Below are 22,296 nucleotides of genomic sequence, written 5' to 3'. Positions count from 1 at the left end.
TAAAACGGGGTGGACATATGAGTATTTTCTAAACATTTTTATGACAAAATCCATCTTTGTGAGGACCAATTCCCAAGACCAACATTCTAGTCAACATATTTGAAATTTGTTGCTCAAGACTTTAGAGTCCATTACTACACATCTCACTCCCTTCATAACCTTTGAAATATTTGTTCTTCATTCCTTTTTGAATCAATATTTCCTCAGAAAGCAATAAAATTAGTAGAACCTATTATAATGGAGGGGCTTTCTCTTTTAAGTAACTATGGTAGATTATTGCAATAATGGCCTCAAATTTGTTCATATTTCTCTGTACCAATGCCCTCAGGAGGTCCCCTCACACAGACACTAGATTTGGGCATGTTACTTTCTTTTACCAAATAAGCAAAAGCCAGGAGACACAAGAAAAGACTTAAAAAGTGATTGAACATTGGGATTTTCCTTGTTTTTCTGATTTTGGAACCTTTCTGGGTGATACAGAGTATGCCCCTGTCTTATCCTACACCTAGGCTGATAGCTAGCCAACCCTCAGAGCTGTGACATCTAGGTGACCAGCAATTGACTGCAAATGCTTGAGTAAGCCTGGCCACAATCAGAAGAATTACCACCCAACTGAATCCAATCAGAATTGCTCACCTCCAAGGCAACCATGCTGTTTTAAGCCAGTAAGTCTTAAGGAGACTTTTTACCCTTTTTACCAAGAGTTTGGAACTAAAAGACATTGTTCTACCAAGTTCTGGCTATGTGACCCAGCTTCTGAAAATCTTGTTTCTCCGTCTTTAAAATTAAGACAAATTTTTAAAAATACTAAATAATGTTGCCTAATAAAAGCACATCATGAATTTAGGGACTGTTTTGTAAGTCCTAAGTCCTATACATATCAGTTATTATTTTGTAACTCAGCTTCTGAAAACCTTGTGAGATTTTACCTGTTGTTATTATTAATTATCACAATGCTGGCTATCATTGGTATTATTTGTATGATGTCATTTGTTTCCAGTCAACCAGTCCTAAACAGTTATGTAGATTATTTGGTCCCTCCACCAGACCTATATAGACCTGGCCCCTAGAACAAGGCAAAAAAAAAAAAAAAACAGTTAAGAATGGACATAAAACCAGAATTTGGTGTGCCTTGTCCAGTGAGCCCCTTATGTTGTTCACATGGATCTTTGTTCAACATCTTCAGCAAGCCCAGTAAATGTAGAAATGTTTGCACACAATAAAGAACTCCAAGGACAGGCCCTGCCAGTCTCTCTACTACATGGGAGAAAGAGAGGCCAATATGAACAATCTCTTGCCATATGGTATTAAGAGTGTCCTGCATATGTTGATTTTTCTCTGCTTCTGTTTCTTCATCTACTAAAGTAGGAAAACTATTGCATAGTGTCATTGTGAGGAAGATATTAGCATCAATATAATGATGCATAAAACTAATTTGTCTCTAGGTTCCAATTCTTTCTCAGAATTCTAATTTTAAAATTACACTTTCAGGGGCACCTGAGTGGCTCAGTCAGTTGAGCATCCAAGTATTGATTTTGGCTTAGGTCATGATGTCAGGGTTGTGGGATCAGGCCTCATGTGGAGCTCGTTTGCTTAAGATTCTCTCTCTCTCTCTCTCTCTCTCTCTCTCTCCCTCCCTCCCTCCTTCCCTTCCTCCGTCCCTCCTTCCCGCCCTTCCTCCACCTCTCTCCTGTTCATGCTCTTTTCACTCTCTCTAAAAATAAAAAGTAAAAAAAAATTACATTTATATTATAGTGCACACTGGACACTAGGAAAAAGCATTAAGCCAATTTAACTTTTACTTTACTTTTTTAATTTACTGACACATCCATCTCAGAGAAGTTATTTACTGACATAGCTTTGGAAAAGTAGATTCTTTAAGATGCTGAGGTTGCCTCCAAAATGGATAATTGAACACTGACTGATTTCACTATCAAGGTAGCCAGTATGGTAGTAGTAATGGAAACTCAAAGGTTGTAAATAGATTTCCAATCTAGGATACCTCATTAAGCTTATTTTCTTTTTACATTACCTGACAACAAATGGAAAAAAAAAATACTGATTTCCCTGGTTGCAAAATTAATCCAATTATTCTATAACAAGTCAATTTGCATATAAAAGAAGAAAGGGCTATGAAATGCAAAAGTTGTTTATATAGTGGATATTGTAGTATGAATTTAGATTGAAATTTAACAGATTTTAAGGGAAGAAAATGTACATAAAATGTACATAAATCATTACTTACATACATAAAAACTATCCTGATCTTTTTTAAATTTTAATTCCAGTATAGATAACATATGGTGTTATGTTAGTTTCAGGTATACAATACAGTGATTAGAACAATTCTATATATTACTTAGTGTTCATCATGATAAATGTACTCTTAACCCCCCATCAACTATTTCACCCTTCTCCCTACCCACCTCCCCTCTGGTAACCACAGGTTCTTTCCCCTATAGCTAAGAGTCTGCTTTTTTGGTTTGTCACTTTTTTCTTTTCTTTTTTAAAATTCTGCATGTGGGTGAAATCATATTGCATTTGTCTTTCTCTCACAGACTTATTTCACTTACATTATAGTATCTAGGTTCATCCATGTTATTGAAAATGCCAAGATTTCATCCTTTTTTATGGCTGAATAAATGCTCCATTGTATATATACCATTTCTTTATTCATCTATTGGGCATTTGGGCTACTTATGTGATTTGACTATTGTAAACAATAATGCTGTAATAAATACATGGGGTGCAAAACTTTTTTTAATTAGTGTTTTCATTTCTTTGGATAAATACCCAGTAGTGGAATTACTGGATCATGGTAATACAATTTTTAATTTTTTGAGGAACTTCCATACAGTGGCCGCAGTTTCGTGTCAACCAATAGTGTACAAGAGTTAATTTTTCTCCACATTCTTACCAACAGCCACTGTTTCTTGTGTTTTTTATTTTATCCATTTTGACAGATGTAAAGTGTATCTCATTGTGGTTTTGATTTGCATTTTCCTGATTGTGGGTGATACTGAATCTTCATTTGTCTGTTGGCCATCTGTAGGTCTTCTTTAGAAAAATGTCTGTTCATGTCTTCTTCCCATGTTTAAACTGAATTATTTGTTCTTTTTGTATTGGGTTGTAACCCTTTATTGCCTATGTCATTTGCAAATATCTTCTCCAATTCAAGAGTTTGTCTTGTAATCTTATTAATTATTTCCTTTGCTGTGAAGATCTTTATTTTGATGTAGTCCCAACAGTTTAATTTTGCTTTTGTTTCCCTTGCCTCAGGAGACATCTAGAAAAATATTGCTATGGCTGATGTCAGAGAAATTACTGCCTGTGCAGTAATTCTAAGCCTTTTATGGTTTCAGTCCTCACATTTAGGTCTTTAACCGATTTTGAGTTCATTTTTGTATATAGTTTAAGATAGTGGTCCAGTTTTATTCTTTTGCATGTTGCTGTGTAACATTCCAACACCATTTGTTGAACAGATTGCCTTTTTCCTATTATGTATTCTTGCCTCCTTTGTCAAAGATTAATTGTCCACATAATTGTGAGTTCATTTCTGGGCTTCCTATCCTTTTCCACTGATCTATACATCTATTTTAGTGCCAGTACTGTATTGTTTTAATTACAACAGCTTTATAGCATATCTTGAAATCTGGGGTTGATACTTCCAGCTTTGTTCTTCTTTTTCATGATGTCTTTGGCTATTTGGGGTCTTTTGTAGTTCCACATAAGTTTTATGATTAGTTGTTATAGTTCTGTAAAAAAATGTTGTTGGAATTTGATAGGGATTACATTAAATCTGTAGGCTTCTTTAGGTAGTAGGACATTTAAAAAATGTTTGTTCTTCCAATCCATGAGCACTAAATATCTTCCCTTTTGTGTTGTCTTCAATTTCCTTCATTTTTGTTTTAGAGTTTTCACAGTATAGTTGTGTGACCTCCTTGGTTAAGTTTAGTTCTAGGTATTTTATTCTTTTTTATGCTATTGTAAATTGTATAGTCTTCATAATTTCCATTTCTTCTGTTTCATTATTATTGTATAGCAATGCAACAGATTTCTATGATTCATTTTCTTATTTTGTGACATCACTGAATTATCAGTTCTAGTAGTTTTTTGGTGAAGTCTTTATGATTTTCTATATATAGCATATATATTCTATATATAGTATTCTATATATAGTATTATGTCTGCAAATAGTAAAAGTTTAACTTCTTCCTTACCAATTTGAATGCCTTTTATCTATTTTTTCTTGTCTAATTTCTGTGGCTAGGACTTCTAGTATTTGTTGAATAAAAGTGGTGAGAGTGGACACTCATGCCATGTTCCTGATCTTAGTGGAAAAGCACTGAGGTTTCCCCATTGAATATAATGTTAGCTGTCTGTTTTTCATATGTGGTCTTTATTATATTGAGGTATAGTCCCTCTAAAACTCCTTTGTTGAGCCTTTTCATCATGAATAAATATTGTACTTTGTCAAATGCTTTTTCTGAATCTATTGACATGATCACATGGTTTTTATCTTTTCTCTTGTTGATGTGATGTATCACATTGATTGATTTGTGAATATTGACCCACCATTGCATCCCAGGAATAAATCCCACTTGATAGTGGCAAATGAAATTTTTTAATGTATTATTGGATTCTTTTCTGATATTTTGTTGTGGATATTTGCATTTATGTTCATCAGAGATATTGGCCTAGATCACTTTTTTTGTAGCATCTTTATCTGGTTTTGGTACCAGGTTAATCTTTGCCTCATGGAATGAATTTGGAAGCTTTCCTTCCTCTTCTATTTTTTTTTTTTTAAATAGGAGTTTCAGGAGTATCAGTATTAAATCTTTAAATATTCAGTAGAATCCACCTGTGAAACTGTCTGGCCCTGGACTATTGTTTCTTGGGATTTTTTTTTTTTTTTTGGTTACTGATTGAATTTCATTGCTGCTAATCAGTCTGTTCCAAAAATCTACTTCCTGATTCAGTTTTAGGAGGTTATGTTTCCAGAAATTTAGCAATTTCAATATGTTGGCATAAAATTTTTCATAATATGCTCTTAAAGTCATTTGTGTTTCTGTGTTGTTTGTTGTTATTTCTCGCCTTTAATTTCTGATTTGAGTCTTTTTTTTAATGAGCCTGGCTAAAGGCTCATCAATTTAGTTGGTCTTTTCAATGAACCAGGTCCTGGTTTCATTGATCTGTTCTATTGGGTTTTTGTTTTTAGTTTCTATTTCATTAACTTTTTCTCTAATATTTAGTATTTTCTCCTACCATTGGTTTTGATACTTGTTTATTCTTCTTTTTCTACCTTCTTTAGCTGCAAAGTTGGATTTTTTTGAGGGTTTTGTTTTGTTTTTCAGTTTTGGTATTTTGGGGTTTTTTTGCTTCTTGTTAGGCTTGTATTGCTATAAACTTCCCTCTAAAACACCTTTTGCTACATCCCAAAGATTTGGGACCATTGGGTTTTTAATTTTCATTGTCTTCACATAATTTTAGGTTTGCTCTTTAATTTCTTGACTGACTCATTCGTTGCTTAGTAGCATGTTATTTGACCTCCATGCATTTGTGCTCTTTCCAGATTCTTTTTTTTTTGGGGGGGGGGGGCGGGGGCATTGACTTCTATTTTTATATTGTTGTGGTCTGACAAGATGCATGATTTGTCTTCAATCTTTCTGAATTTGTTACAACTTGTTTTGTGGCCTAACATGTGATCTACTCTGGAGAATGTTCCATGTGCACTTGAAATGAATGTGTATTCCACTGTTTTAGGCTAATGTTCTGAAAAATATCTGTTAGACATATCTGGTCCAATGTATCAAAGCCACTGTTTCCTTGTTGATTTTATGTTTGGAAATCTATATTTCTGTTTCCTTCCCTAGATTTGGGAAGTTTCCAGCTATTATTTCTTCAAAATTTCTGCCCCCTTTTGTTTTTCTTCTCCTTCTGGCATCCCTATAATGTAAATGTTATTATGCTTGATGGTGTCACTGAATTCTTTTAATCTATTTTCATTTTCTCTCATTATTGGCTTTCTGCTTTCCATTACTCTGTCCTCCAATAACTAATCTATTATTCTGCTTCCTCTAGTCTACTGTTTATTCCATCTAGTGTATTTTTAATTTCACTTATTTAGTTCTTTTTTAATGTTTTCTAAGCCTCACTGTGTTCCTTCACTCTTTTCTCAAGTCAATTGAGTATTTGTATGACCATTACTTTAAATTCTCTACCAGGCATATTACTTACTTCTGTTTCATTTAGCTTTATTCCTGTGATTTTTGTCCTGCTCATTCATTTGGAACTTATTGCTCAGTCTTGTTTTGTCTAATTCCTTATGTCTGTTTCTATGTGTTAGGAAAGTCAGCTTTGTCTCCTGTTTTTGAAAGTAGTAGCCTTCAGAATAAAAGGACGCATAGTGCCCTGCATTAAAATATTTCCTGTTCAGTGGAATCTGGCACTTCAGGGATATTTCTTCTATGTGTTGGAAGTGCCCTACTATTGTGGCTGAGCCACTTTTGCCTACAGTCCAGTTGTCTGCAATTGCTCTCTTTGCCTGTTGTGGGCAGGGTTGGATCCCTGTGTTAGTGAGGCAGTCTGGGGCCACCATGGGCTTGAGTTGAGTCAGACCAAGTGTTTGCCAGTGATTTGGCAAAACCAAGTTTCAAAGAGCTCTCTCTACGCATCATGGTAAGCTTTTAATGGTGGGCAGGGTCTGCAGTCTGACCAGATGTCTGCTCCCAGCTCCCTGGGCCAAAGTTAGACTGGTGTGTGTGTTTATCTTCTCCAAGGACAGGTGTCACTTTGGATTGGAGCTGGCCACTGTCAAAACTGCTTGCACATTGCCAGGCTTGTGGAACCACTTTGCATGGGCTCTAGCCAAGGGCATATTGGAATATTATATCCACTGAAGAACACGGGGGTGGCCTTGCAGTGTTGCCAAAGTTTGGCAGATCTGCTGTGGGAAGGGATCTGGAGCTTCTTTAGAGAACTCCTGCTACAGCTCTGGAGCGGGGGCTGGGGGTGGGGGGTGGGTAGTGCAGGAGAGTTGCAGCAGGTGTTGAGTGCAGTAACAGTAATGTCCACAAGGGCCTGCTGCAGGAAGAGACCTGCAGCCACCTCGTTAACCTTCTGCCATGGCTGACCACATGGAAAGGGCAGATCCACAGAAGCTCTCAAGAACAGAGAATGCTGTAAGCAAGAGAGGTGTATAGTGTTGGTACCGACCTGGTTCCCACACATGTGTGTGTATCTAGGCTGTGGCATATGCTCTGTGATTGGTTAAGAAATCTCCTCCCCAGTGTGCCCTAGGAGTTTTTCAAACTGCTACTTCTATACTACATCTCTCTGGGGCTCTTGGTTGTGCTTTCTCTTTAAGGGTGGGAACTAAATTTTCCATGCCCTCCAGGTTCTCCCAGAGCCAAGTCTGCTGTTTCTTTTGAAAATGAGAGAAAAAGAGAGAGAAGTCTTCTGATTTTTAGTGTTCCAGGTGTTAAGTCCCTGATTATAAGAACCCTCAAAATGAGGCCCCTCTGGTTTTCAAAACCAAATGTTATGGGATTCATTTTCCCCATGCCAGAGGTACCTGGAGTATGAGTCTGTTCCTCACCCCTCTGTCTATACCTGCCCCATCCCTCCTCCATTACTTTAAAAGGTGTGTAAGAGAATCATTATTTTTGTTTATTGGATTTTCTCTATTAAGAAATTGGAAAGAGTATTTTTTTAATGGAGCTAAATTATTTCAGATGAAGAGAAGAGTCAGATTTTTTTCTTTTGCTGTTGTCATTTGCATGAGGATTTCTATTTTTTCATTCATAGTCAATATTGGGTTCATGACTTTTATCATGTCCACAAAATGTTATTTATTGATGAAGTTAAATAGGAACATAGCATTAATATATAGCAAAAGAAATCACACTACAAAACTCAACATGTTATTATAGAAAATACTATATCTATCAATATTAAACTGTAACCACTAGACGAGAAGTTATCAAAGAGAATAGATAAAACAGTAAAACAAAAATAACATAAGCAAAAAAGTTTTTTTTTTCTTACCAGATATCATGAATATGCAGTTACTCATAGGATTAATCATGTAAGAAGAGATAAGCCAGTAGAAAAAGAGGCTAACACAAGTGAAACCCAAATAATTCCACCAAAATCTAAATAAGGCCATGACACTGTAGTTTCCAGAGATAGAGAGTTAAAAAGGGACAGAAAATGAGTCATCTCAGTTACAGGAAGAGAAAAGAGCCAAATGAGTGTATTGACCATTTTAAGCAGGAAGGCAGTAAGGAAGAATATAGGTTACACTTTATTGAGAATTTGGTGGAGAAGCAATTTGCGACATAGAAGTCATAATCAAGGAATTTGACTTTGAGTGGAAAAGCTGGAAGATACTATGACAAATGGAGGTAGCAATTCTAAGGGGTGCCTTTTTGGGCATTTGGAGAGTCCTACGCTACAAAAGTTAAGAACCATAAAGAAAATGATAACAATGTGGGGGATGCAATTAGAAAAAAATTAAAATACAATTTAAGAAAATGACACAAGCAAGGGAATTCTTTGAGCAGAAAGAAAAAGCCATAACTAGAATAAATTATGAAAGGAAAAAATTCACAAGTAAAGCCAAACATATAGTGAAGGTAGTAGATTATCACTTATAAAGGCCAGTGTGTAGGTTAAAATACAAAAGTAATAAAATCAATTATATCAAAAAATTCAGTCAAAAGATACACGAAATAAAAAGATGTAAAAAATGACACTATAAACAAAAAACATGGAAGAGAAACTGAAAATTTAGTGTCTTTAGAATGCATTCAAACTTAAACATCAACTTAATATAAACTCCTATACACATAAGATGTTATGTATAAACCTGATAGTAACCACAAACCAAAACATAATAGATACACACAAAAATAAAACCAAAACAGGAATTCACGCATATTACTAAAAAAGCCATCAAACCACAAGGAAAGAGAGCAAGAGAAGAAAGGAAGAGGAAAGAACTACAAAAACAAGCAGAAAACAATTAACAAAAAGACAGTAAGTACATACCTATCCATATTACTTTAAATGTAAATAGACTAAATGCTCCTAATAAAAAATGTGAGGTAACTAAATCAATAAAAAATACCACCTATATGTTGCCTATAGGAAACTCACCTTAGGCCTATAGACACATAGACTGAAAGCAAAGAGCTGGAAAAAACATACACTATGCAAATGGAAGTGAAAAAGCTGGGATAGCAATAGTTAATACCTGACAAAATAAATTTAAAAACAAAGACTGTATCAACAGACAAAAGGGCACTACATAAAGATAAAGAGATAAAACCAACAGGAGGACACAACAATAGTAAATATCTATGCACCCAACATAGAAGCACCAAAATACGTAAAGCAAACATTAGCAGGCATAGATGGAGAAATTGACAATAATACAATACTAGTAGGGGACTTTAAAGCCCCACTGACATTAATGGATAGATAATCCAAGTAGAAAATCAACATGGAAATAGTGGCTTTGAACAACACATTAGACCAGCTGAGCCTATCAGGTATATATGTAACACTCCATCCCAGAACAGCAGAATACATATTCTTTTCAAGTACATATAGAACATTCTCCAGAATAGGTCACATGTTGGGCCATAAAACAAGTCTTAATAAACTTAAGAAGACTGAAAACATACAAGCATCTTTTCTGACCACAATGGTATAAAACTAGAAATCAATTATAAGAGAAAAGCTGAAAAGAAAACAAATACATGGAGGCTAAACAATATGCTTCTAAACAATGAATGGGTCATCTGAGTAATCAAAGGGGAAATAAAAAAAATGAATGGATAAAAATGAAAATGAAACACAATGCTCAAAAATCTTTGGGACAGAGCAAAATCATATCTAAAAGGGAAATTTATAACAATGCAAACCTACCTCCTCAGGAAACAAGAAAAATCTCAAATTAGCAACTTAAACTTATATGTAAAAGAGCTAGAAAAAAAGAACAAAGCCCAAAACTAGTACCAGGGAAGAATAAAGATTACAGCAGAAATAAAGGAAATAGAGACTAAAACAATAATACAAAAGAACAATGAAACAAGGAGCTAGTTCTTTGAGAAGATAAATGAAATTTAAAAGCCTTCAGGCAAACCCATCAAAAAAAAAAAAAAAGACAGGACTCAAAATCAGAAATGAAGGAGGAGAATGAACAGCTGACACCACAGAATATAAAGAATTTTAAGAGAATATTATAAAAAATTATATGTCAACAAATTGAACAACCTAGAAGAACTTGTTAAACTCCTAGAAACACATAATATTCCAAAACTGAATCAGGAATAGAAAAATTGAACTGATCAATTAATAATGATGAAATTGAATCAGTAATTTAAAAACTCCCAACAAACAAAAGTCCAGGACCAGATGGTTTCACAGGTGAATTCTACCAGGTATTTAAAAAGTTGATACTTATTCTCCTGAAACTATTCAAAAATAGAAGAAAAGTTTCCAAATTCATTCTATGATGCTGGCATCACCCTGATATCAAAATCAGATAAAGATCCTACCAAAAAAATTACAGGCCAATATCTCTCATAAACATAGATATAAAAATTCTCAACCAAATATTAGCAAATGGATCTGGCAATACATTTAAAATAATCATTCACCACAATCAAAGAGGATTTATTCCAGGGATACAAGTGTGGCAGTGTTCACAAATGAATCAATGTGATGCATCACATTAACAAGGGAAGGATAAAAACCATATAATCATCTCAATAGATGTACAAAAATCATTTGACAAAATACATCCATGCATGATAAAAAAAACTCTCAGTAAAGTGGGTTTAGAGGGAACATAATAAACATGATAAAGGCTGTATATAAAATTCCATAGCTAACATCATACTCGGTGGTAAAAAACTGTTTCCTTTAAGATAAAGAATAAGACAAGGATGTCCACTCACTGCTTTTATTCAACATAGTACTGGAAGTTCTGCTGCAGCAATTAGACAAGAAAAAGAACTAAAAAGCATCCAAATTGATAAGGAAGATGGTAAACTGTCACAATATAGAAAATCCTAAAGACTCCACCAAAAAACTATTAGAACTGATAAATACATTTAATAAAGTCAGAAGATACAAAATTAATATACAGAAATCCATTGCATTTATATACATTCATAACAAAGTTGCAGAAAGAAATTAAGAAAACAACCTAATTTACATTTGCACCAGAAATAATAAAATACTTAGGAATAAGCTTAACCAATGAAGTGAAAGACCTATATTCTGAAAGTTATAAAACACACATGAAAGAAATTGATGATGACATAAATAAATGGAAGGATATTCTATGTTCATGGATTGGAAGAATCAATATTGTTAAAATGTCCATACTACTCAAAGCAATCTACAGATTCAATGCAAGCTCTATCAAAACACCAAAAGCATTTTTCACAGAGCTAGAACAATACTAAAATCTGTATGAAACCACAATAGACCCTCAATAGCCAAAGCAAACTTGAAAAAGAATAACAAAGCTGGAGGTATCACAATCCCAGATTTCAAGATATACTACAAAACTGTGGTAATCAACAGTATGGCACTGGCATAAAAATGAACACATAGATCAACAGAAGAAGATACAGAGCCCAGAAATAAACCCACACTTATGTGGTCAGTCTATAACAAAAAAGGCAATGGGGAAAAGATCATCTCTCCAACAAATAGTGTTGGGAACATTGGACAGCAACATGCCAAAGAATGAAACTGGACTACTGTCTTACACCATACACAAAAATAAATTCAAAATGGATTAAATACCTAAATGTGCAGCCTGAAACTACAAAACTCCTATAAGAAATATAGGCAGTAATCTCTTTGTCATAGGCTGGAGCAAAAATAAACTATTGGGACCACACACACACACACACACACACACACACACACACACATTTTGCACAGCAAAGGAAACCATCAGCAGAATGATAAGGCACCCTACTGAATGGGAGAAGACATTTGCAAATGATAAATCTGATAAGAGGCTATTATCCAAATATAGAAAGACTATTCAACACACACACACACACACCCATAAAAAATTCTATTAAAATTGGGCAAAGAACCTGAATAGATATTTTTCCAAAGAAGACAGACAAATGACCAACAAACATATGAAAAGATGTTCAACATAATGAATTACCATGGAAATGCATATCAGAACAATAATTATCACCTTATACTTATCAGAATAGCTAGAATCAAAAGGGCAAGAAATAACAAGTGTTGGCAAGAATGTGGAGAAAATGGAATCCTAATGTACTGTTGGTGGTAATGTAAATTGGTGCAGTCACTGTGGTAAATGGTATAAAGGTTCCTCAAAAAATTAAAAGTAGAAATACCATATGATCCACTAATGCCAGTATTGGGTACTATTGTGTACCAAAAGAAAACAAAAGCACTAATCCAAAAAGATATATGCACCCCTATCTTTACTGTAGTATGATTTACAATAGCCAAGATATGGAAGCTACCTATTAATTTTGCATATATGATATTTCCATCTCATTAATCTTGTAGTGTTCAGCTTTTATTCTCACTACTGTCTCTGATGTTCTTTGCCATTTTACTTATCAAAAATTTAGAATTTTTCTTCTTTATCAATTTGATCTTCCCTCAACATATTAATCAGCATTTTATATGGTCATTGGGTACATATAGCACAGTCATATTTCCTTTTCCTAAAATCAGAATTAGGAAAATTAACATTCAGAAGCATACCAGCTCTTATAAGCAATCGCTACCTCTCTACCACCATCTGGTGTCAAAACCAATAAATATTTCTGAGTTTCATGGATGCTTGCATGTTGTTTGGCTGGAGTACCACACCAAAACCACACTTGGCTGAAGGTGTTAACACACCCGCTAAAGACTGACTCACTGTATTCTCCCAAAATTCATAGGTTGAAAACCTAATCCTGAGGTAATAGTATTCAGGATATAGGGCTTTGGGAAGTGATTAGATCAGAAGGGTGGAGATCTTAAAGATGGGATTAGTGATCTAATCAAAGAGGTCCCAGATAACCCCTTGCCCCCTCCACCATGTGAGCTCATGGCAAGAAATGGTAATCTGAGACCCAGATGACGGTCTTCACATGAAAGTGATCATGCTGGCACCTAGCATGCTTGGACTTCCAGACTCCAGAACTGTGAGAAATAAATTTCAGTTGTTTAAAAGCCACCTAGTCTGTGGTATTCTGTTCTAGCAGCCCAAACGGACTGACATAATACTTAAGAATATTATTAATGGATAAATCAAGTCGACACATTTTTTTTTATTTTTGTGTAAGTTATAACTATAGTATGAAAATGAAACTTAATTTCATTAATGAATGAATGGGACTTAATTCTATTAATTCTAAATTCTGAGTATGTTTCCACTAGGGCTGTTAAAAAATACCAAAATATTTTGATATTGTCCTTCTTTCAGTTTTTGTATTTGGTTCTTATTGCTATGTAACAGATTACCACAAACAGAGGTACAAAATAACATGAATTAATTACCCATGGTTCAAAAGTCAGGGGTCGGCTAGCTGGGACCTCTGCTCAGGGTCTCACTGGTTGAAATCAAGATGTCAGCTATCCTTATGTTTTCCTTTAAGGATATGCATTCTCTTCTAATCTTACTGGTTGTTGTCAGATTTCAGTTAATTGTAATTATAGAACTTGAATCTCTATTTTCTTCTGGATAACCACTCTGTCTTACAGACCACCTTCAATTTCTTGCATGCAGCCATCTCAATAAGCAGTTCACAGTATGGATTTCCCCTCTTCAAGGTCAGCAGAAGAAACCTCTTCTGCTTCTAATCTTTCTGACCCCTTTTAATGGCTCATATGATTAAATTAAGCTGAACCAGGATAATCTCTCATTTGATTAACTCAAAATCACTGATTAGGAACCTTAATTACATCTTTAAATCCCTCTGCTATATAATGTAACATAATCACAGGAGTGATATCTTATCATAGCACAAGTCCCTCTTAAAGGAAGAGATGTGATGCAAGGTACGTATACCAGCTTGGTGGAATCTTGGGGGCTAATTTAGGATTCTGCCTACCAGTGCTTTAATCTGGATGTTTTGAAATGTTTTAAAGCATATTTATTTATTTTGAGAGAGAAAGAGCACATGTGCACACAAATAAGAAGGGGAGGGACACAGAGAGAGGAGAAAGAGAATCCCAAGCAGCCTCCATGCTGTCATCATAGAGCCTGATGCGGGGCTCGATCTCATGAATCATGAGACCATGACCTGAGCCAAAACCAAGATTCAGATGCTTAACCAACTGAGCCACAGAGGCACCCAGTGGATATTTTGAAATTTTAACTTGGATGTTTATGATAACTATTAAGCCACACAAATGCTCATAGTTTCAAGAACAAACATTTATCTTCTAACTCGTACTCAGAAATTGCCACCTATACTGATCACATATGATTTAATTGGCTGAAGCAATCAAAGATGGCTATTTTCTCTGAGTATATAAATAAAATTATTAGCATTTTGTTCAATTGTCTAAGCTACAGATGTTTATATTGAGAGTCTGGTTAAGCATCTGGCTACATAAATTTTTAAAGAAAAGTATGAGACTGCAGATTTTAGTTCTGACATGTAAAAAGATTGAAATTTCTGACATGTAAAAAGACTGTCATTTCTTATAATAAAAATCTGAATAAACTCAAAGTCAATGACTTTTTTATCCTATCAGAGAACTGAGGTCTCAGGGCAACTTGTCACCCCAAAAGCTGGCTAGGAAAATACAGAGTCACAACTGAGATCTGCTTAGCTAGAACAGAAGATGCTGGAGCCACAGATTGGTAGGAACACGTAAATGGCTATTCAATGAACTGCTGGAGGCTGAACATGAGACTAGCATGTGAGAGAGACAGCCTGGACACTGAAGTCTTAGGGAGCTCTTCAACATTTCTTAGGTTTTATCTGCAGATTCAGTTCTAGGATCTCACAGTGAAGTGTCAAGAAAGATCCCCTACTGGCTCTGGCAAGAGAAGGAAAGACTAATTAGGAAACATACTCAGAGCATTTTCCTTAACGAATACCTACTCTACAGGGGAAATGTATGAGGACCTTATCTTGGGTGCGGAATGAGAACTCATCCTCTCCATTACCTGTAAGCTCCCCTATCTCACCAAAGGAGTAGGAGTGTGGGGGTGGGGGTGGCGGATAATGTATACTGGAGAAACACTCGTGAAGTTCACGTGAACCTAGAGACACAAACCCACTAAATAAATGAGGTTTAATCAGAAAATTATAGGACACTTTCCTTCCCCAACACCATACCACAACACCAATGGGGTTATATTAAAATAACACAGGATTACCACTTATCCAACTACCAGATAAGCCCTTTTCCAAATAATTCCAAAGTCAAGAGCAAAGACAAAAACAAGAAATACAAAGCCTCTGACACCTACACCTACAGTAAATATTGAACACAGCCCAACTCCTGGCCAGGTTAACATAAAACTGCATGCTATATACGTACTTACTTCAGTTTTAAATTTCGTGATTTATTCAGATTTAAATTTCGTGATTTACATTCACCAAGATAGAGCACCTTCTGGACAATAAACAACCAAACATAAAATTAAAAATTAAAATTGAATAATTAATTCATTAATACTAAAATTTGAAAGAATAGAAATCACACCAGATATGTTCTCAGGAAATTGTCCAAATATTTGGAAATCAAAGAAAGCATGGATCAAAAAAGCAGTCTGTAGGGAAATTCAGAATAGTGTGAGCTAAATGATGATGAAAATACAACCTATCAAAATTTGTGGAATGCAGTGAAAGCTGTGCTTGGAAGAAAATATATAGCATTAAATGCATGTATTAGAAAACAAGAAAGATCTAAAATCTGTGACCTAAGATTTCATCTTATAAAACTAGATAACACAGAGCAATTAGCTTAAAGGAGGTTGAAAAAAGAAAAATGTCAGCAGAGAAAAATCGATGGAATTGAAAACAAAAAATAGAGCAAACCAACAAAACTAAAAACTAATTATCTGATAAACAAATTGATAAACCTCTTGCCCGGCCAAGCAAAACAGTGAGAAGAGAGTAAGATAAGTTCCAATATCAGAAATGAAGATGATACAATCATACAATAATTCAGCAATAAACAAAGAAAGGATTTTTCAAGCCACTAAAAGACACAGATGAATTGTAAACACATATTGCTAAATGGAAGAAGCCCGTCTGAAAACCTTAAATATTGGATGATTCCAATTATATGAATTCTGTAAATGGCCTTAACTAAAAAGATGGTAAATATATCAGTGGATGGCATTTGTTTAAATCGATTTAAAAAGCTGGGGAAACTTATTTTTTAGGAGAATAAAGCTATTCTGTCTGGTACCATAATGATGGGTATGTAACACTATGAATTTGTCAAAACCCATAAAATATTATAGCACAAAGAGTAAACCTAAATGTATATAAACTTTTAAAAAGTTGTTCAGGAGACTGTAGGACCCCATGATGGAAATTAGTATATGACAAACCAAATTCACTATATTATAAATGTATGAAACACCTTCACAGAAAGGGATGGTAAGAAAAGTTGCTGACCAAATTTTGAAAATCAGTAAAATATGTAAAATAAAGGTAAAAGGAACTGTACATAGCACTGAATTATAGTTGATAGAGTTGTTTTCTACAGAGGTATGGGTTAACAATTCTGATACCTCTATACATGTATAGTGGTATGTAATAATTCACTAGATGCATAGAATATGGTGACAGTGAGGTTTCCCACTGACTACTGGAGTGAAAGATTACAAACAAGCAAGGGGAGAAGACTAGAAAGCTCCACGTGGTAATTGATTAGAGTTGGAGATACTGATATGAACTTCAGTTTATTTACTAACATGTATCAATAGATATTTATAGATGTGTATTATTACATGTGTGAATACATTTCCTTGTTCTCTCAGCCGAGAGGGCCTGGAATCAGCAGCACTCCAGTAGCAATAAGCACAGCTAGCACCCAGATCTTGGTTTCTAATACCATTCTGCAATAAAAGGTACAAAGTCTTCTTGGAAGATGGATGGTTTTAGGGCTGGGTCAAGAAATATATAAATACAGCCTAAAACATCTTGTAGTGCCAGGGAATAAGAAATTACTAAATTAAAAAAGAAAATAAAAAAGAATAATGGGAGTATGTCAAAGAGACACAAAAGCCAAGTAAATGAAAGAGCTCCCAATGGTCAAAACTATAACAATTTGTATGACAAAATTAAGTAGTATTAGATTATAATCAAAAGTATAAAATAATTGTCCATGAGTATATACTGATATAGATGACTAAATAAATAAATGTAGAAGAATTCTAAATAATTTATGCAGTTACTTTGCTCTCTAAGACATGGAGTGTAACTCCCCACTCCTTAACTGTGGAGGCAGTGAATAGCTTCTTCCTCCTAGAAAACACAGTATGAAATGGAGGTGAAAGTACCTGTGCGGTGGAGAAACCTGACAAGCACTACACAGCTAAGTGATCAAGGTTATCACCAATGATGCCACATTGATACTACACACACCTTGTGATGTGATGACAGTAGCATTTTATCTCTGTGGGCTTCTACCCACAAATGCATAACCCCAGTCTGATCATGAGATAAGCATAAGAAAATTTCAACTGATTCTACAAAATACCAAATTAGTACTGTACTTCTCGAAAGTATAAGGGTCAACAAAAACAAGGAACATCTGAGACTGTCATAGCCAAGAGGAGCCTTATGCAAAATGATTACTAAAAGTAATAGGATATTCTGAATGAAACACTGGGATCAAAAAAGAAGAAAGGCAGTGTTGGGCAGTTAGGCATGAGGGAGGAGGGATAAAGCAGATTCTCATCACATCCTCAGAGTCACCTCTAACGTCTAAAAGAACAGGAAAGGCCTAGCCACAGAGCTGGCTCAAAAGCCACAAGGGGCCTTCTAAGAGCTGAGCATGCACACAAAAGGTGCAACTTGCCCTTAAGGTCAAAGCAAAAGCCCACTAGAAACTCATAAATATACAATACATAAATAAATACAACTGTAACAGACTGCATCATAGGTAGGCACATGCGCAGAAGCCAAAATGTTACACAAGCACCAGCTGTCAGTCAAAACTGTCAATCAGAGCCAAATTTACACATGCAGAAAGCAGGCTTAAAAGGAAGCAGCTAGAGCTTCTTGGAGCCACTGTCACTCTTGCTCCAGCATTGGCTCACTTTCTGTCTTGAAAGGGTACGACACTTTTCTACTCAATACACCATTTCCCCATACTGGTCTTGTGTCTCCAATTCTTTGCTACCCCTGGGACAAGAACTTAGCAACCTGGGAGGAAGGGAGGAAGGGAGGGAGGGAGGGAGGGAGGGAGGGAGGGAGGGAGGGAGGAAGGGAGGAAGGAAGGAAGAAAGGCAGGCAGGGAGGAAAGGGAGAGAGAGAGGAAGAATGAAAACAACGTAGGTAGTAAAGATATATGGGTAAAGTATGGACTTAATTAATGTATAAACATTAATTCATTAATTGTAACTAATATACCTTAAGATGTTAATAGTAGAAGAAACTCAGTAAGAGGCATGTAGGTATACTCTATACTATCTTCACAATTTTTCTTAAACTTTAAACTGTTTTAAAATTTAAAACTTTTTAAAATGAAAAATATAAAGAATTATCGACTGCTTGTACCACCCCACCCTCTAAATTCATATATTGAAGCCCCTACCTCCCAATGTGATTGGGTCTTTATGGAGGTAGGTAAGGTTAAAAGAAGTCATAAGGGTGTGGCACTAATCTCATAGGACTGGTATTCTTATAAGGAGAGGAATAGACACCAGAACTCTCTTCCTCTCCCTCTCTCCAAATGCACACAGAGGAAGGGTCATGTGAAGACACAACAAGAAGGCAGCCATCTATAAGCCAGAAAGAGAGGTCTGTCTAGAAAATGATCTGCCAACCCCTTGATCTGGGACTTCTGACCTCTAAAACAATGAGAAAATAAATTTCTTTTTTTTTTTTTCCTTACGTTCATTTTATTTATTTGAGAGAGAGAGAAAGAGAGTATGTGAGTGTGCACAAGTGGGTGGAGGGCACAGAGAGAAGGAGAGCAATAGACTTCCAAGCAGCTCCTCCTGGCTAGCATGAGCCCAATGTGGGGCTCCATCTCACAAACCTTGAGATCATGACCTGAGCCGAAACTAAGAGTCAGATTTTCAACCGATTGAGCCACCCAGATGCCCCAGAAAATAAATTTCTCTTGTCTTAGTCTACTCAACCTGTGATTTTTATTATGGCTGCCCAAGCAGATAAATACACAGTCATTTGCAGTGATATCAATTTAAGTACAGTAAGTTTGGAAAGAGATGCCAAAGAAAACTTAGAGGACTAGAGGAAATATTCATTAAATATAAATATATTTGAGTTTATTAATGGATATGCTATTTGATATACAACATAAAATAAAGTAAAATGCATGTGCCTGTTGTCAGAAAACTGATTTTTCATTATGAATAAGCTTAGCATTCAAAGAAAAAACGTTGTGCTTAGGCAGCAGTCCAAACAAACTCACCCACACTCTAGTGTTTGTGGGTTTTTAGCAATTTGAGGTGATAGGGGTTGTATTTAATATATTGCTTCATTCAAACAAAGCATGTTATTTTTTAAAATAAAATAAGTTAGCAATAACATGAGCTAAGCTTTGTAATTAACCTTTGTAATCTACTTAATTTGGAGATCAAATTATTACCCCACTTGTGATTTAGTGATTTTTTTTCAAAGTAGGGAATATTTCTATGTGTCTGTACCTTTGGATAAGCCTCTTATCCTCCTGCTATTTTGATCTGGATGAATACTCTTAAAAGAGTATATGAAGTAAATATAGTCTCACCACCACCACTGCCACCATCATTATGCATTTAATTCACAATTCTCATTTATGAGCAGTTACACCCTAATGAGAGCAATAGCCAAAATTGTAAAGTTATACTAAATTAATATGTAATAGTTTTGCTGACTGCAAATTCAAATAATGATGCTTGGAGGTATAGTGACTGTCCTTATTAAAAATATTAAATGCCTGCCCTCCTCTTTTGACTTAATTCAACAGAATTATCAAAATAATTTTCCATCTTACTTTAGAGAATATATTTCAGGAAGAATTTCCACCCACTCCAGAATCAACATTATTTGGAGGGTTTGCAATCGGAGTTTTAATTATAGCTCTTCTCAAAGAAGAATGAAATTACATAAAAAGTTCATTTGACTAGGAACAATATAAAGCTATTAACTCATTGGACTCTGCTCACTGAAGGCATGATTCTTAATAATCTTAGTTAAATATCAGCATTCTTTTATTAACTATAATAGCCAATAATTGGGGCTTGGAACACTAAAATTATTCATAAAAAATGTACACTTCTGAAAAAGTAGATTACAGTTCACATTTTATGTCCGGGCTGATACTTTTCTGAACTAGAACATAAGTTCTTTGGTGGAAGGGATTTTTGTTTTATCCACTACTCTATCCTTAGCCCTTGAAAAGCACTGACATACAATAGCCATTCAGTAAATACTTGCTTAAAAAATGCATGTGACAATTATGAATTTTATACACAAAAAAATAAACTTGAAAATTATATATTTTTTTCATCTGACTAGACATTTTTCTAAAGAAGACATATAAATTGCCAACAGTTACATGAAAGTTGCTCAACATTACTAATCATTAGGGAAATGCAAATATAAACCAGAATAAGATACCCCCTAGAATGGCCATTAACAAAAATATAAGACATAACAAGTTTTGGCAAGGATATGGAGAAAAGGAAACCCTTGTGCACTGTGAGTAGGTATGTAAGTGGGTATAGCCATTGTGGAAAATAGTTTGGAGGTTCCTCAAATAACTAAAAATAGAACTACCATATGACCCAGGAATGTCTGGGTGGCTCAGTTGGTTAAGCATCCGACTCTTGGTTTTGGCCCAGGTCATGGTCTCATGTTTCATGAGTTTGAGTCCCCCATTGGGCTCTGCCCTGACAGTGTGGAGCCTACTTGGGATTCTCTCTCTCCCTCTCTCTCTCTCTGTCACTCTCTGCCCCTCTTCCACTTGTGCTGTCTCTGTCCCTCTCAAAATAAATAAATAAACTTAAAAAAAAAGTACCATATGACCCAGCAATCCTACTCCTGATTATTTATCCAAAGAAAATAAAAATAAAAACACTAACTCAAAAAGATATCTGCCCTCCCACAATGTGTTCATTGCAGCACTGTTTACAATAGTGAAGACATGGAAACAACCAAAGTGTCTACTGATGTATTGATGGATGGATGGATGGATGGATGGATAAAGAAGATGTGATATATGTATATGTATATGAATGTGATTATTTTCATATATACACATGTATATTTATTTATAAGATTGTATATATGTATACACACACACATATAATACTATTCAGCCATATAAAGGAAGAAAATCCTGCCATCGTGACAACACAGATCAATTTTCAGGTTACTATTCTAATTGAAATAAGTCAAAGAACAAATATAACCTCATTTATATGTGGAATATTAAAAAATATATCCAACTCACTGAAACGGAGAACAGATTGGTGGTTGCCAGAGGCGGGGGTATAAAATGTTAAGTTTTTTTTCCGTTTCATTTTTTTCATTTTCATTTCAATATCTTGAAAAAAAGTCCATAACACAGATAGTATAAATCCGTATTGTTTTGTAGCCACTAAAGGTAAAATTGTAAGCTAGATCAAAAACAAGGCTAGGCTCAGATCATAGTTTGTCTGTCTTATTATATTCTTTGAAAATCACTTATAGGTCAACTGGGGAGAGGGAAGATGGTGGCGTAGGAGGACCCTGGGCTCACCGCACGTCCTGCTGATCACTTAGATTCCACCTACACCTGCCTAAATACCCCAGAAAACCACAGAGGATTAGCAGAACAGAGTCGCCGGAGCCAAGCCCAGACGAGAGGCCCACGGAAGAGGGTAGGAAGGGCGGCGAGGCGGTGCGCGCTCCACGGACTGGCGGGAGGGAGCCGGGGCGGAGGGGCGGCTCGCCGGCCAAGCAGAGCCCCCGAGTCTGGCTTGCAAAAAGCGGAGGGGCCTGACGGACTGTGTTCCGACAGCAAGCGCGACTTAGCGGCTGGGAGGTCATAAGTTAACAGCTCTGCTCAGAAAGCGGGAAGGCTGGAGGACAAAGGGAAGGA

The 22,296-nt window shown here is 35.6% G+C and overlaps 1 pseudogene; it reads right to left on the bottom strand.

The window, feature by feature from the left end:
* Positions 1-6,813: 6,813 nt before the first annotated feature.
* The window catches only part of LOC121040565 (probable ATP-dependent RNA helicase DDX43), a 91,394-nt pseudogene continuing 75,911 nt past the window's right edge, over positions 6,814-22,296 (bottom strand).

This window comes from Herpailurus yagouaroundi, unplaced genomic scaffold (genome assembly GCF_014898765.1).
Source record: "Herpailurus yagouaroundi ecotype Mexico unplaced genomic scaffold, PumYag 28, whole genome shotgun sequence".
Taxonomy (NCBI): domain Eukaryota; kingdom Metazoa; phylum Chordata; class Mammalia; order Carnivora; family Felidae; genus Herpailurus; species Herpailurus yagouaroundi.
This window is presented reverse-complemented; position numbering and strand designations above follow the sequence as displayed.